This window comes from Pinus tabuliformis, chromosome 2_2 (assembly GCF_031772625.1).
Source record: "Pinus tabuliformis cultivar Carrire ecotype Pingquan chromosome 2_2, CPIR1, whole genome shotgun sequence".
Taxonomy (NCBI): domain Eukaryota; kingdom Viridiplantae; phylum Streptophyta; class Pinopsida; order Pinales; family Pinaceae; genus Pinus; species Pinus tabuliformis.
In genome coordinates, this window is record NC_142300.1 from 94,379,393 (window position 1) to 94,397,688 (window position 18,296).

Genomic DNA, 18,296 nt, shown 5'->3' on the forward strand with positions numbered 1-18,296 from the left:
ATTTTACTTTGTTTGCGTGTGTAGTAGTTAAAAGTTTTTAAATTGTGGTTGAATTACCGAGACAGTCCCGTAGACTTCGGGGCCAACCTCCCGAAGACGTCCCGAGTCATTACGAAGGTTTGAAAGTCCTTGTAACTCCTAGTGGCAGTAAAGTAGGTTCATTTGAAGAAGGAGAGTCTTCGTTGGTAGTTCATCCTGATTACCAAATTCTAGAAACAGGTTATAATCCTGAAGCTATTGCAGTTTCCGAGCTTGCTGGTAGTTTTTCATCTACTAGTGATATAGGCGAAGAACCTGAGATATCTGAACCTGTTACTCCAACTTCTAGTGCTCCTGATTCACCTAGGGTAGAACGAGTCATCACCGAAAATCTTCCTTCTGGTTTGATAGCTATTGAAGAACTTGCTCCAGAAGAAGAAATAGGCGTCCCTATCCCTGAACATCAACCTACTATTGATCTAAGGGAGCGTGAATCCATTTTTTACAGTCCACCTAGAAGTACTACTTGGTATCTTTCGTTAACTAATTATTTGGACAACTCAGGGTCAAGTTTTTCTCCACCTTGTGCTCCTTATCCACCTGGAGGAATTTATACTCCTGTAAATATGTCAGGTCAGTCGTCCATGTTTACTCAATCGCTTGAATTTTTTTTGTACGGCAGTCCTTCTGTTCCCTCTGGGTATCAGTCACTTTCTGGTACTTTTGCAGGAGTATCTCCTCAACCCATTGAACATGGGTTATTAACTGGAAACAATGGTAATAAACCGTTGGGCGTAGGAGACATTTACATGATGTCAGGTTCAATTCCTAGTTCTCAACGTCAAGGTGGCCAGTTACCGCCTGGGGGGCAGCCTCAATTAATGCCTGGGGGGCAACCTCAAGGTACACAAATTGCATCTGGGGGGCAACCTCAAGGACAGTATGTACCTGTGGTGCAATACATTCCTCAAGGTCAACCCCAGCCTCAATATGTACCCCAAGGTCAACCTCAGTATCAATTTATACCTCAAGGTCAACCCCAGTATCAGTACTTACCTCAAGGGTATCTACCCCAAGGTCAGTACTCGAGTCAAGGTTATCAACCACCCCAAGGTCAATCTTATGTTCAAGGTACGGGAAATGTACCTTTCCATTATCAATCCTACCCTCAATCCGGTTATGGATCTCAATATCCTCAACCTGTCATGGGTCAATACTCCAGAATGAATATAGTGTGGGATCCTTCGCAAGTTCAACAGGTATTGCAGCCAAGTGTACAGTTGTCATCTCAAGCTGGACAACCCTTAGTTTCTGGTTCACCCCAGCAACCAGTCCAGTCTAATGTCCAAACTTCTGTACCTTCGGTAGTTTCTCAGTTTGGGCCTATTGCACCTAGTACTCCATCTCAAACGACTGCTGCAACTACCGCAACATCTGTTCAATCTACCCCACTTACTTCTGGAGTATCAACAGCTCCGGTTTCTACTGTCTCTGTAACTACTCCTCAGACATCTTTACCATTGTCTAGATATACGATTCAAACTACGATTCAGATGCCTGTAGGACAACCTGGTTTAAGTACGGTTGTCACAAGTCAACCACAATTCACTTATCAACCGTACCAGGGACAGTACCAATACGGGCCTGCTGTCCAGCAGCCAGTTTACCAGTATCAACTGTATCCTGGGTACACTTATCAACAATCACAACAACCCCATTACGGTCTGGTTAATCCTGGTTTTCCGGGAGGATACAATATCCCGAACGCGATTCCTATTCCAAGTTATCCTGGATATCCTCCTCCTGGGACTGGTCTCGTGACCCAGAGTTTTAGGGATCCTAATCGGCAGTTACTATTTATCGCAACTTTGGATTTACCAGACTTGTCGCGCCTAACGAATGATCCAATAAATTATCTTCCGTTTTAGCCGCCAATGCCAAATAAGTTGCCCAGTGACATACCCAAGTTCGAAGGTAAGTCTGGAGAGGACCCATCGAATCATGTGATGACTTACCACCTCTGGTGTGCCTCTAATTCCATCTCGGATGATTCGATCCGCTTACGTCTTTTCCAGTGTACTCTCATTGGTCTCGCGGCCAAGTGGTACATTGAGTTACCACGGGCCTCTTTTTATAATTTTAGCCAGTTAGCTACCTCGTTCTTAACTCATTTTCAGTTGCCGGTCAGATATGATAATGGCACGGAGTTACTAACTTCATTAAAACAATCGACGTCCACGTATATTTCCGATCATATTCATGAATGGAGACGTTGAAGGCGATTAGTGAAAGTTTTTATCCCGGACCAAATCTTAGCTGAATGGTTTGTTAAATCATTGTTACCGAAGATTACTAAAGACGTAGCTAAGGCCGGAGTAGTTACTTAGGAGCAAGTGATTGCTCAAGCGCAGTACCTTGACTTAGTTTACACTCAGCCAGGTACGTTACACAAAAAGATCCCAGATCTTCCTAAGTCAAATCAAATCGTTGCTGCTCCTTCGGGGTCTCATGCCGCTGATGGCATGATTGGTACAGTGAATACTAAAAGCAAGAAGAAATCCTCAAAGAATTCTTCTCCTATTATAACCTTACCAGACTCCCCGACAGAAGAATCTTCTGCTGAAGTTTCCGCCAATATTCACGCTGTAGAGTCATCTACGGCTAAATCAAAATCCGGTGGGAAAAAGAAAGGCAAGAAGAAGAATAAAGCAGACAAAACTCCAAAGGAGAAAATTGAAAAGTCGGAAACCAATGACGAAAAGCGCAAACCTCGATATCCTTGTCTTATTTGTGAAGAGGATCATTTTACAAGAGATTGCCCCCATCGGGCCGAGGTTGTGAAAATCGTCAAGGGTTCCCCAACTCCTGCTGTTTTGAAAGATCCATTTCCAAAGCAGGAGAGTAAAATGATAGGTTCTTCCTCGAGTGCCAGTGAAGAACCCATATTGATGATGTCTCATGTAAGGATTGTGACTCAATCGCAAGATTATGGTAGTAAAAGTCTTGTTGATGGCAAAGAAGCAGAATCTTCTCATTCTAATCCATCAACCTCAGCTCCCGGTTCCGATCCACTACAATCGAGAAACCTAACCTGGACTTAGTAATCAAACTGCCCGCCAAGGGTGTACTTCGAAGGTCTGCTTTCAATCCACATGCGAGAGCGGCCCAGAATTACAACATTGTTGAGGATTTAGCTGTTTCACCCTCAGCAATGTCGGCTTTGGAAGTGCTGTAATCATGCCCAGCACAACGCAAATTACTTTTTTCGGCTATAGGAGCTGTTGATGTTCAGGACCCGAACCTAATAATCTTTGATCTAGAAAATAGTACACCGTGTTTACCTCATCAAATGGCTTTCCAGATCCCAGTGATAGTCAAAAACAGGCCTATTCATCGGACTGTAATTGATGAGGGAGCTTCCACGTGTATTATGTCGATACAGTGTTGGAGATCGCTTGGTTCTCCTTCACTAAATCAATCCCCGACAATTCTTAAGGCCTTTGATGGCCGTGGGTTTCATCCGTTTGGCATTCTACAGGATTTGCCTATAGGGGTCGAAGGAAAAACCGTTAGTCTGGATGTGGAGGTGGTTGATGCCCCTCTAGACTACAACCTTCTCTTGGGTTGAAGTTGGTCTTACGCTATGACAGCGGTCGTTTCATCGGTCTTCAGAGTAATAAAGTTTCCATATAATGGCAAGATCGTAACAATAGACCAACTTGCTTACTTTTCATCCGACCCAGCCTCTTCAGAAAGTATCCAACATGTCGGTAAAACGACTATCCCTTATAAGGATGTTGGAGTAGGATTAGTTAAAGATGTCGGTTTACTGGGAACTTTTCCTTTTCCTCCAATCAACGCCTTGTCTTCGTTTGCATCCATTCATATGATTACATCAGATACCATTGTTTATGACGATCCTTGGATCGTTCCTTCTGAATCTGAGATAGACTCATTTGGTAATGCTATGCCTTTGAGTCCATATGAAATTGCCTATGAAGACATGCAGTCTTTTACCGACCCGAGTTCAACCAAAATTGACCAAATGAATGTCGTCCATGAGGAATCACTTTTCACGTCAACCTCGGAGTTAATAGCGTTTCCCGAAGTTGTGTCATCTGACGAGCAACTTCGTGAAGTCCTGTGTGTAGACGATTTACCATGGGAAGATCTCCATCACAGATCTTCGTTTTTACCTGAGGATGATCGTTTTGAAAATGATTTCTCATCAATCTTTACAGCTGAATATGTCAAAGAAGCTCAAAATCCAATGAAACATCCTGATTCAGAGCTAAATTTGGGAAACATCTCTCGCACGGAATTCAGACATACAAGGCCATATTTCAAGAATTTCGCGACGTGTTTGCCTGGTCCTATGAGGAAATGCCAGGAATTGATCCCGCGATTGTTGTCCATGAGATCAATACTTACCCGAATGCTAAACCTGTCCGGCAACGTTTGCGTCAGATTCACCCACGAAAAGCGGCTGCAATTAAAGCAGAAGTTGAGAAGCTGTTGAAAGCAGGTTTCATTTATCCGATCCCGTTAACGGATTGGGTATCGAATATTGTTCCGGTTAACAAAAAACAGGGAACAATAAGAATATGCATCGACTATAGGGATATTAATCGAGCTTTTCCAAAGGAAAACTACCCAACACCCTATATCGATCAAATAATTGATGATTGTGCCGGCAGTGACATATTTTCCTTTATGGACGGTTTTTCCGGTTACAATCAAATCAATATTCTACCTATCGACCAACCAAAAACGACTTTCATTTGTCCATGGGGGACCTTTGCTTATTGCAAACTACCTTTTGGGCTTAAGAATGCCGGAGCCACTTTTCAAAGGGTGATGTCTTATGCGTTTCATGACATCAAACACATTGTGCAACCGTATCTCGATGACTTGCCTGCTCATTCATTACATCGAGCTGATCACCTTGTCCATTTACGAGCAATCTTCATGAGGTGTAGGCATTATCGTATTCGGTTGAACCCACACAAATGTGTCTTCTGTATAGAAGTGGGACGATTTCTGGGATTTGTAGTTTCAAAAGCCGGCATTCGCGTCGATCCCTCGAAGGTAGAAGCTATCATCAAATTGCCTCCTCCTTCGAGTCTTCGCCAACTCCAAAGTAAGCAAGGGAAAGCAAACTTTTTACGTCGATTCATTCCTAACTACACCGAGATTACAAAGGGTTTTACCCGGTTGTTGAAACAGAATGCTCAATTCTCTTGGGATGAGATAGCTCAGAAATATTTTGATGCACTCAAGCACGCGTTGACCCATGCACCGTTGCTCCATCCTCCCAACTACAACCAGGATTACTTTTTGTACCTCGCCGCCGCTCATTCCACCATTGGAATGGTCTTAGTACAGGAAGACGAAATCGGAACGGAACATGTGATATATTACCTTAGTCGGACTTTAAACCCAACTGAGCTCAAATATTCACATGTGGAGAAATTGGCATTGGCAGCCATTCAAGCTGTCCAACGTTTTCGTCACTACATTCTACTTCGTAAAAATACAGTCATTTCAGATTGCAACCCTATGATCTACATTTTTACTAAACAATTGCTAGGGGGCAAGTACTCTAAATGGATCGTTATCCTGCAGGAGTTCGACTTGGAATTTGAAAAATCTAAGTCTAAGAAATCTTTAGTTTTTCCCGAGTTAATGTGTGACTTCCCGCGTGCTGATGCAGAAACTGTGGCAGAGGAGCCCATTGCGGACGAATCTTTGTTTCTCATCAGCACTTTAGATCCGTGGTATGGAGATATCATCGTCTATCTCTAGACCCAATCCTTTCGGCCCGAAGTTTCAAAGTCGGAACGTCGGAAAATTCGATTCCAGTCCCAACTGTACAAAATTATTGGAGATACTCTTTATCGCCGTGGGGCAGACTTGGTTTTTTGATGTTGTTTAACTCTTGAGGAAGCTGAAAGGGTTCTGAATGACTGTCACTCTGGAGCGTGTGGCGGTTATATGTCTGGGTATGCCACAGCCCAAAAGATATTGTGCGCTGGCTACTTCTGGCCGTCCTTGTTTAAAGATTGTATTACTGCGGTCCGGAAATGCCATAACTGTCAAGTATTTGATCGCAAGATGTGCGCTCCACCTTCTCCTCTCCACCCTATAATTGTCATTGGTCCTTTTTCCAAATGGGGTATCGATTTTATTACATGTAACCCTCACTCGGCCGGGGGGCATGCGTATATCATCCTTGCGGTAGATTATTTTACTAAGTGGGCCGAGGCGATACCTACATTCGAGGCAGATGGAAAGACAACTGCAATTTTCGTATTCAATCACATTATTGCTAGGTTTGGTGTCCCACAAGCGATAATCACTGACCATGGGTGCCATTTTCGAAACGTTATGATGACAGAACTTACAGGCCAGCTTGGTTTGCATCACGATAGCTCAACTCCTTATTATCCACAAGCGAATGGTCTGGTTGAATCCATCAACAAAGTTTTAGTAATCATGATCTGATGAATCATTGGTATTCATCGGTCGAATTGGCACAACATGTTATTTTCCACGCTTTGGGCGTATCGAACCTCAGTGAAAACATCAACAGGGTTCACTCCTTTCCAACTAGTTTATGGTTTGGAAGCTTTGCTGCCCATTGAATGCGAAATCCCGTCACTTCAAATGGCCATCGAGTTACTTCTAGCTACTTCTGAAGAGGAGAAGCGTTTATTATACTTAGCTCAATTAAATGAGACTCGACGTGATGCTACATTGGCAATCGAGACTCACGCAAAACGTATGAAAGCTCAGTATGACCGAAATGTGACTCCTCGAAATTTTTCGGAAGGAGACCTAGTGCTATTATATGATCAAGCTAACGATAAATTAGGTGCTGGAAAATTCGTTCCTATGTGGCATGGGCCCTATATTGTCAAGTGAAAGCTAGCAAAAGGGGCCTATGAGCTGGTAGACTTTGACGGGGACTCTTTGGGTAAACCCAGAAATGGACTTTACCTAAAGAGGTATTATGCTTAAATGATGGGTATGGAGATTTTAGTTAGGTTAGGTTTTTTCTTTCTAGCTGGTGTGTTTGTTAGTTTAGAAAGTGTGCTTAGCTTAGAAAGTGTTTTTTCGTCGTTATTCTGCTTATCTTGGTTTTACGCTTGATGTTTGCAGATGTCGATGCCTCTCCAAACATACATTGGATTTGCTGATGGTGCTTATCGTAGTACACGGAATATCTCTTCCGCAGCTTGGGTTATCTATTCACCCTCTGACGAGTTAGTTTCTATGCATGGGGTGAGCCTCAGTCAAACAACAAACAACATTGCCGAGTACAGTGCAGTGATTGAGTTATTATATGAATCTATCTCATTTGGGATTCGGAGTTTGATAGTGAGGTTAGATTCTGAACTCGTTGTATTACAACTTAATAGAGTGTATGCCATTAGAAATCCAGTGTTATTAAGGTTATTTTTGAGAGTGCGTCTCTTGGAACGTGAATTTGATTACATTGAATATCAGCATTCCAAGGTCTTTAAATACATTAGCAGATGCAATTGCTTCTCGAATGTTAGACAGACATTTGCAATAATCATACATGTAAATTTAAAAAAAATTCATCACACATGTTTAACAAGATAAGCCCATAATAACGATATATATAGATAAGAGTGTGTCAAAAAATACATCGTCTTCGATCATAGGTTGAAAAACACCTTATGATCGGCAAAAATGATAAGTACAAAAAACCAAAATGTCACATGTGTCTACAAAAATGACCATCCAATCACTGGTGATGCTCTCTATATGACACCACTGCACGAGCCACCCTACACAAGAACCTTCTAAAAGGTCCTGGGACTGCGACTACATAGCACTGAAGCCTGATAGGAATATCATCTATAGTAGTCTCTGGTATGTCTGCTGTAAGACGCTCTAGGTCTTGTTCCAACTCAGCTAGGGTCTCTGTGGCCTCGTCCCGTGGGGCCGGTGCCGCTGCAACTGGTAGTCTCCTCTCGAAAGGCTGGAGATTGGCTGGACGACGTGGGCCTACATCTACATTTTGAAAATTGTTACTGTCAGTTTTGAGACGATATAAAAAACAAAAAAAAGTAGATAATTTAAAAACTTGTGAAAAATGAAGTACCTGTGTCATCCCATTGTTCTCCCGGTGGAAGAACCATGTCCGGATCTCCACGAAAATCAACTCCGGCATAAGGAAAATCCTGTATAGAAAAGATCTGGTCCTCCAACCAGTGAAAATACTCTGGAATAAATCGGACAACCTTCGTGCCCTCATCAGGATGACGGGCCATAACCGCAACCCATCGCATCAATTTAGGTTCTCGGGGAGGCCCAACCTCAACAATGAGCTGCTGTGGGATCAGCATCGGAACCCTCTCTAGGGAAAAACTCACAACTAAAGGCCCATAACCAAAAGTCTTTAACTGTCCGTTTTTAGTCCTAGTTAGTTGGCCCTTTAAATTGGCCAACACAACATCACACTAGTTGAAAATGGTGCCCCGATAGCAATCAATCGCCATTCACATCTGGGATCCAGTGGCAATGTGTAAAGCGGCAGCCCCGCAAAGTCTGGTAACTATAAAAGTAATCACCATAAGTTCACGTCGGGATATAGTTTTGATCTCTATCCCCTTCTCCTGAGACTGAGTGTTACACCACTCTTGTCGGAGACTAGTGATGGACTGGCCACCCGGCCTAGTCCCGAACAGAGTCAAGTGTTCGCCTCTCTTGGGCAAACCAGTGAGGAAATAAATATTTGAGGGCTCTATCTCGAGCTGGTTCCCTCCAATATAAAAGCACTGGTCTTGGACGTTCCATCTATCTACCAGCCACTCTAGAAAGTGCACTTGGGCCCTCATGCTAGGTATGGCCCAGTATTTGTAAAGGTCGCATGCCTTCAAAGCATCAATGGACATTGATGATTAATGGTGGCCAAATCAACATCTTCGTGCTCTCTCTCGCGCCAATCAAGCATGGTGGGCAATCTACACACCAAAAAACATCTGTTAGATTTAATGAAATAAAAAAAAATTGGTCCATTTTGAAGAAATTGGGGTTTGAAAACTCGTTTTGCGGGGTACGCACCCCGCCTTTAGGAACAGGGCGTGGGTATGTGGGTTCCCTTAAGGCAAGGTGTGTACGCCCGACATTTTCCCAACTGAGAAAATGTCGGGGTACGCGGGTCACCAGTGGAGCACCTGCGTACCCCAAAAGGCGGACCTTGAAACCCCAAAGCCTCCAAAAAATGAAACTAGGGCCTAAAAACAAATTCTAAACGGATGAAAATGAAGAGGAGGATGTTGTAGAATACCTGAAAGAGACAGCGTTCATTTTCGACGGTCGGATTCTCCGCAATGTCCACGGGAAGTTTCTTGCCAAAAGCCCTTTTTCTCTCCTCAACAGTAAAATGGTAAAAATGAATTGGTAAAAGCCCTTTTTATAGGTTTTTTGGGTAAATAAATGGTAAATTTGTATATTTTTCACCATGAAAAGGTATTTTCAAAGTATTTTTATCTATCTTTAAACAGGTATGAGTAATGTGTTGGTTTTTGTACAGGATAAAAGGATTTTCAGGGAAAATTGTCATTTTTTACAAACAAAAACATCAGAGTCATCTTTAAGCCCTTTTTTGACTCCTAAAACATGAAAATATTGCCGAGCGTTTCTTTTACACTCGTTAAAACGGAATTAAAAGACGGTCCCCTTATAGCCCTTTTCTGACCGTAAAAACAGGAAAAGATTGTCGGATTTTTGTTGTTTCAAATTCGATATTGGAAATAAAACGACGTGTCCTTGATCGCTTTTTACTTTTCAGGTCAAAGACACTAATTATGAAAGTACTCCTTGGTTGTAAAAGATCAAGCGGTTCTCTCAAGTATTATTTTATACTTTTTCGGGCTTGGTAGACACAAATTTACGAAAAAGTTCAACCCTGGAGTCTTCTTAAGTTTTTTCAGACTCTCTAAAAATGAAAAACGCAAAGTTTCTCCTATACTAGACTCGTTAAAATTTCACAGTAAATGACCTGTTCGATTACAAACAGGAACAGACCATTCCTTCTTAGGGTTCGAATCTAAACTAAGTTGGACTCATCCGAAGGATGAGCTTATAATCAAGCATATGTTATCCTCCTCAAGCTTGTAAAAAATAAAGAGGTACTTGCCAGAAATGGTGGGGGAAAAGAGAGAAAAATGAGCCTATTTGTTATCCTTTGTCTCAGAATAAACCTTATCACCACTCTTGAACACGACACTTTTCATTCACCTGGGTTGGGAAATCCTTTGCCTAACAGTTAATCAAACCACATTGAAAATCTTCAACTGGTTCCGGGTATTAACTTTGGGTCAATTATCACCAAGCCATCTGTCGTGTCGTTATGTGTTCAAGAGGTCACTGCAAATAAACCATTCATCTGCAAAATACCTGTCATCCATCTCGACCATCCCTGAGTCAGTCCTTACAGCTACATTTCTTCAACTTGATCTATGATTTCGTGTTGTGGGCTTGCCTACAACGGGTCGCTTTCTATCGACATCAGCACATTATCTAGAAAGATGACCCAGAAATCGTTAGTACCTTGAGATCTGCATGCATCAATGGCCAGTTTCTCGCCTTTGACGACAATTTACATCATTGACTCTCGATCGAAGGATTGCATGACATGTTCGACATCAACACATTCATTCACATCTCATGGATTGTACTGGGTACTTTGAGAACCACTGACATCACTGGTGGTCTCTCTCACACTTGTTAACAGTTTACATCATCGACTGGTAATCAAGTGGTTTCTACCATGTTCGACATCAACTCATTTATTCACATGGATAGAATCGTACCATTTCGGTAAGTAGAAATGAAGACCCTGGATCTAGTTTCCACCATCCAGGCTGCGAGGAGTTTTGTATTCATTATACAGTAGACTAATCATAAACACATGGCTGCGTCCATACTGTGTCTACATGAGTCTATGATTATGATGTATTGCGAAATCATTCCTATATTAGAGCAGTAGTTAGTTTGTTAGTTAAAGTTTTCAATCTGAGTATGGGAATGCCTACCTCAGCGATGATATGATCTTACATATGTATTTTGTGTTGAATATTTGCAGGTTCCTACTGGGCTCTCCACAAGATAATCCTTGAAATGATAAAGTACTTCACCCTTCCTAGATGATATGAAACCCTAATCTACTACAGGCTTCACACTTTAGGGGGCAATCTGTTACACTAAAATTTGACACCATGACTATTTGCAGTTAGTATGGCTCCATAAACTGTCATACTATCCTCCTTAGCAAGTCTTATACCTCTGCTCCTCATGTCAAAATCCAAGAAAGAGAGAAAGTCCTTAAAAAGTCAATTAACTCTGGTTACGCAGTTTCTCTTAACCTTACCTGCGTGTACGCACCCCAAGTTCACAATACCTGCGTATTTGTATGCTCTGTCTGTAAAGGGGTGGGTGTGTACTCCTGTAAAGGTCAAAAGGCGCGAGTTTTATTTCAAAAAAGTTACTTGTGGTCGAATCTAGAGCATTCTAGAAGATGGTTTGATGTGTATTGAGCGCCTCCAGATGGTTCATGCATCCCTATGAAAGAGGAACTTATCCCATCAAGAGGGGAGCTATCCCATTGAAAGAGGGGCTTATCCCATTGATGGTGGACCTGATTAACTTCCTCTAAAGCATTATAAATACAGGCATTGGGCCAGAGGGAGGGGAGGCTGAAAGCTGAACATTTCTAAGGGTAGATGCTGCTGAAATTAGGACTCCCTTATAGAGCTTGAGAGGAGAGATTCCCATCCTTTCTTAGCTTCATTTGGAAGTGGGTGAGCGGATCAAAGTAAAGGAGAACTCTTGCTGGACCCTGGGAGGGACCTGCACAACACCAAGGCACTTGTTGTAATGGTTTCTTTTGTTTCCACTTAATACAATTAAGTTCATTTTTCTCAACAAGTTGTTATATATAATTTGTTTCATATACTCCTTGGTCTTTATGATGAATATGTTTTATTTTATGAGTTATTCAAGTGCTATGTAATCGTTTGCTTGTTAGTGAATGTCGGTTTCAAAGAGAAGGAGGAGCTCATCTGGATCGGAGAGGCTAGACTGCTACAAACAGCGTTGGACTAAAGGTATGCTTTAAACACCTGGTTGCTTGTATTCTAAATGCATATTTAGGGAAAGATAGTGCTTAATTGTCTTATTTGTCACTAGAAAGCCTTAGCTTCTAGGGAGGTCGGTTTTGTCCGCAAAATTGACTCTTTCCGCCTGACAATGGGCTCCAAAAATAATCTAGTAGAGTTCAAATCTCACTATTTCCATTTTTCTTTTTCTTTTTCTCCTCAACTTTTAAAACTTAGTTCATATCAAAATAAACACAAACCTTTCCTTGAATATTTCCACCACCTTTAACTCCAAGTTAATTAATTTCAGAATTAGCCACTTTTACTTTTACTTTCTCATTTCACCTTTCTTTAACCATTTTCTTTTAAATATAATTGATAAAAGAAATGAGAAATATCTTATTTAATCAAAATTTGATATATCTTCCATTCACTTGATAATCACCAACTTTTTCCCCTATTAGCTTTCACGTTTATCTGATTATTTCTCTATTCAGTTTCACCTATATGGCTATGCTTCTTTCTCTATTCACTTTCACTTGTGATGTCATATTTTGGAAAATGTCTCCATATTCATTTAAGTTTTACAAATCCTTGTCAATTTTTTTTGTAAATCTTTTTTACTTTCACTTTCATGAACCTTAAATCATTCTCTACTTTCTAGTAATATGTGGATTAAATTCAAAAGCAAAATATAGAAAAAATTATTCGACTAAAAATAATTAATAATTAACTTCCAAAAAAATTCTTCAAATCTTCTCTAATATTCAATTTTATTTATTCACTGTCGATTGTGCCAACTATAAGAGTTACTGGTGGGTAATCACTTTTACCTTGGTTTCTTTTAACTTTGTTTCTAGTACTCTCGTAATCTTTATCTCATGCCTTTGCAAGCAATGTGCTCAAAATATTCTCTCCATAAACTTCAAACCAATGCCTCCTTAAAAAAAACTTAGTAGGCATGGAGTTTATAAACAACTTAACTGAGGCTCTAATACCACTTCACAAGCCCGAATAAACTCCACAATGAAAGAGCATCCTATTAATGAGAAAATCACTTATTTATACATGTGAAATCTAGGTAGGAGATAGTTGTGTCTCGGTAACGTATTAATTGTAAAAATGGAGTATGAAACTAATTACATATTTTATAATAACAATCCTGAAGGATTAGTTAAAAAAAGGTGATTTAACCATGGAGATTCGACCAATTAAGCTAACACTAGACGTCATTACTTTATCTCTCTATTTATACTAGCCTAGATCCATATTAACTCTGGATCTACCAAGCGTCGAGAAGGATCAAATCTCCTTTCACTTTAAAAGAAGTTTGTATCTCGAGAGATTTGATCCCTCTTGGCTCTTGTTAGATCTAGAGTTAAAATTGATCTAGGTTGGTTTTAAAAATAATATAATGTATAGTTTTGATTTCATGTCTCAAATATACTTAAGTATTAATGTTTTGTTTGTAGGAATTTACAGGGTAAGTTCCTTAGATTGAACACCAAAGGACATTGCTCACAAACATATCACAGATCAATACACCAGTATTCTTGACGTGGCTAAAACCCTCAAAGAGGGAAACAGTCCAGGGCTTGAGCTAAAGTGGCTACTTTAGGAAATATTATTAATAAAAAGAAAGAAAATTTACATAAGCTTCTCTCCTAAATGGTCATAGACAAATGACCCTTCATGCTTTTTGAATAGAGATCATGGACCAATTGGGTCTTAAGACACGGATCAAGTATCGGTAATACTAAGGAGAGAATGAACCATCAGATCACTTCATGTCTATAACATATCATGACATTTGGATTGTAGGTTACAAAAAGTACATACTAAAGAAACACACTTTACCTAAATATACACTAGACCAAGTTATACTTAATTATTTCTTATGTGTTGGAATATCTTAAACTTCCCCCTTTAGAACAACTTGGGATAGGATTGAAGGATGTACAAAGATGCAACAATAGGAGAAGGAAGGAGGCATTAGAGCCTGTCCCCCTATAATGAAATTTTCTTGAACTCCAACCATAAATCAAATTTTAGTAAAATTCGTCCCTGTGAGAGCCTTTGTAAAGATATATGAAACTTGATTGTTGGTTGAACAATATTTCACTTCAAGAACATGGTCATGAATTAGATTTTTGATGAATTGCATGTGTATTTCAATGTGTTTGCTACGCTGATGTTGGATTGGATCTTTTCACAGTTTAATGGCACTTTTATTATCACTCCAAAGTGTAGTCGGATGTTGCTGCTGAAAACCAAACTCTGACAAAATATGATGAATCCCCATGGCTTCCTTACTCTACCTTTTCTAAAGAAAGAGAAATGTCACTTTGTTTCTTGCAAGCCCATGTATAGGTCCAGAAGAAAGAGTGAAGACATAACCTGCAGTAGACTTCTAATAATCAGGGTCACTGGCCTAATCAGAATCAGTGAAACCAACCAATAGAGGAGATGATTCTGCACTGTAATGAATCCCAAACTGAAGTGTACCTCCAACATAACGAAGTGTTATTTTAGCTTCTTTCCAATGAATCTCATGTGGTTTGTGTATAAACCGAGCAACAAGGCCAACAACAAAGGAAATGTTAGGATGGGTATGGGTCAGATACAAAATTTTTCCAACAAGCTGATGGTATAAGGTAGCATCAACTTCAGGCGAAGTACAAGTGACTGAAAGTTTGTCTCCAAAATAAAAGGGAGAAGGGGTTGTCTTACAGTATTCCATGTGAAAGTGGCATAGAAGATCATAGGCATACCTGGACTGAGAAAGGGAAATACCTTCTTCGGATTGCAAGACTTGAAGACCAAGAAAATAATGCAAGTTTCCTAAGTCTGTCATTTCAAACTTATTTTTAAGGCTCGACTTCACATGGTTTATAAGGTTGGGATCACAACTAGTAAGGATAAGATCATCAACATAAAGAAAAAGAATGATTAGGGACTTACCCACTTTCTTGGTAGACAGTATTGTCAGAATGACACCTATAAAAGCCAGTATCTAAAAGAAAGCTATCCATTTTAACATACCAAGCACTGGGGGCTTGCTTGAGACCATAAAGGGGTTTCTTAAGATGAAATACAAGGCTAGAGTCTTTTTGTATAAATCTAGGAGGTTGTTCCATATAGATTTCTTCGTGCAAGTCCCCATGAAAGAAGGAAGATTTAACATCCTGTTGGCATTATGATTCTAGTTTGGCTCTATGGTACAGGTGTTGTACTTGATGGCAACTCACTCAAGTGGAAAAATTTTGTTCAGGCTCTCAAAATGATGGAAAATATGAGGCTCGCAGGTGCATCGTTCAAAAGGTGCGGATCCGTAGGTTCGCCGTCCAGGAAGTGCGGACATACCCGCAAGTTATTCGTTCATAAGGTGCGGTCCCCCAGTTCACTCACTCCAATGCAAAAAAGCGTGCTCGCGTGGGGTTTCTTATGTTTAGCCCTTGGTATTTAGCCCGTTGTTCATGATCCTATGGTTTTGGCCCGTGGTTTAGGATCTACATTATTTGAACCCCTATTTGGATCCCTTTTATTGGTTTTCGATGGTTTTGTCCCATGGTTTGAATAAGGGCTTGCCTACAAAAAGGAAAAGAGATCACTTGGCTAGACACTTGCGAAATTTGAATATCTTAAGATCTGAAAGTTTGGGTGATTTTCTTTAAAAGCTAGATCTAAATCAAGGAGAAAATTTAAGGCAAATCTATTGATAAGTTGTGATCTCTCGAGTGCATGATAAGATCTATGGATCTAGGTGACTGTGGCACATTGGAGGACTGTTAATTTGGCCCTAATCAGAGGTTCGCAGGCGATCCACGGCGTGAGTGCGGGGGTACACAGTGCAGGAGTAGGCACAGTGCGGGGGTATGCAGCGCAGCAGAAGGCGCAGTGCCAGGTATGTAGCACAGGAGAAGGTGCAGTGCGGAGGTATGCAGGGAAACAGAAGAACAAGTCACGGAGGTATGTTGTCAGGCGGGCAATGCAGATGCGGATTTGAGCAGAGGTACGCAGGGAAGAAGAACGAGTCATGCGGAGATACACAGAGCAGTAAACCGACCGGGTGTGGATCTGCACAGTTTAGACACAGAAGAGCTGCGGGTATTCACAGGCCACTATTTGTGAAGTTGCGGACCTATCTTGAAACATTTTTTGGCTGTCTTTTATCTATTGCTCCAGAGTTCTGGGTTTAGATTTCTGGTATTACTTTTCTGTTTGCAGCATTCTAAGAAGTTGGGTGATTCATTGGTTGATTGTATAAGGAGATTGGGTGATTTGCATGTACTTGATGATTATTTGATCTTCTTGGATCCAGTTTGAAAATTAATGAAACGTGGTCCCTAAAGAAGTAAAAGAGCAAAGGGGGTTGTAGCTCCCTTCCAGGAGAGATTGGAAAATGAGAGAGAGTTGTAGCTCTCTATATGTTGTAGCCTGCGCACTGGTAAAGGACTGCACCAGTACAAAATCCTTGTAAAAGAAGTTTCTAATTGAAATAAGATAGAGACATATTGCAGCAGGTGCTTTTCCCCCACATTGGGTTTCCACCTTATATCTGGTGTTCTTTGGTGTGCTTATCTATTTTTCTTGTTCTTGTTCATTATTATATGGCACTGACATACAAATTAATGATCAATATCTGAAGAATAAATTAAAGTATAAATCTGGAAGGCATATTTAAAAGAATTTGATAATACTGATTCACCCCCCCCTCTCAGTATTATTTCCAACAATTGGTATCAGAGCAAGTTCTTCAAAAGAAGCTTGATCGCTTGAAGAAAGATCTTTCATCATGAGCAACTACGAGAGGGAAGCATCAATCAGGCCACCGATTTTTGATGGGACAAACTTCGTTTATTGGAAGGTAAGAGTTACTGCCTATCTTCAATCTCTTGGTACAGAAGTCTGGGATATCATAGATATAGGGTTTACTTTTCCATCAGCAACTCCTACAGATCCAACTGAGAAAAAGAAATATGAAACAAATGCAAATGTGGTTAATACTCTATTAGGATGCTTATCTCAATCAGAATTTGTTAAGGTAATGCAGTTTAAATCCGCAAAAGAGATATGGGACAAGATTGTTCTGAGCTATGAAGGAGATGATTAGGTAAAACGAGCAAAACTTCAAACCATTAGAATTCAGTATGAAAATCTCAGGATGTATAATGTTGAAAGTGTGGCTAACTATTTTCTTCGTGTAGATGAGATTGTTAATTGTATGAAAAATTTGGGTGAAGAAATAAAAGAGGTTGTTGTGGTTAAAAAAGTTCTAAGATCTTTGTCCCCTAGGTTTGAATCTAAAGTTTTTGCAATAGAAGAAAAAGAGAATCTACAAAGCCTTAAAATGTCACAGCTACACGGCATTCTAACTGCTTATGAAATGAGGAAAGGAGGTCCATCAGACATGAGAGAAGTTGCATTCAAGGCTTTAGGCAAAGGAGAGTACTATGAGTCAGGACACGTGTCATAAGAAGAAGAAGAATCAAATTTTGTCAGAAATCTTCAATGGGGTACTGGTCGTTTCCGAGGTAAGTTACCTTTCAAATGCTTTGCTTGTGGAAGAGTCGGTTACTATGCTGCCAAATGTCCTCACAAGGATAAGATTGACAAAGGGAAGGAACCTGTTAGATGGAACAAGAAAGAGAATGCAACTAAGAAAAGTTACTACACTCATGAAGACAGTGATGGCCTATCAAATAGTGACGAAGATGAACGAGGTAATGATTATAAACTTTTAATGGCCTTTGAAGATGATGATTACATGGACACTATAGATGTAGATGGTTTTTATGAAGAGATTTTTCGACTCAAAATATGTTTAGAAGAAAAAGATATGATCATTGATACTCTGCAATTCCAACTTGATGAAAAAGAAAAATCTCTTGAGAAGTTAGAATGTGAAATTTTTGGCCTTAGAAAAGAAATTGAGAAAACAAAGGCTCTTAATCTTAAATTTGTTAAAGGATCTAAAATTATGGATGAGATTATCAATGTACAACGTTCTCCACTAATCAAGACAGGTCTGGGTTATAATGGAAAAACATCTCAAGCATCCACCTCGAAGAGTTATCTTGATGCATCAAGGAGGAATGATCAAAAGCCCAATGGAGATCACCGAGTAAGACAAGGACGAATTACATCAAGAACAAACAAAGACTACTAGGTAAACCAAGGGAA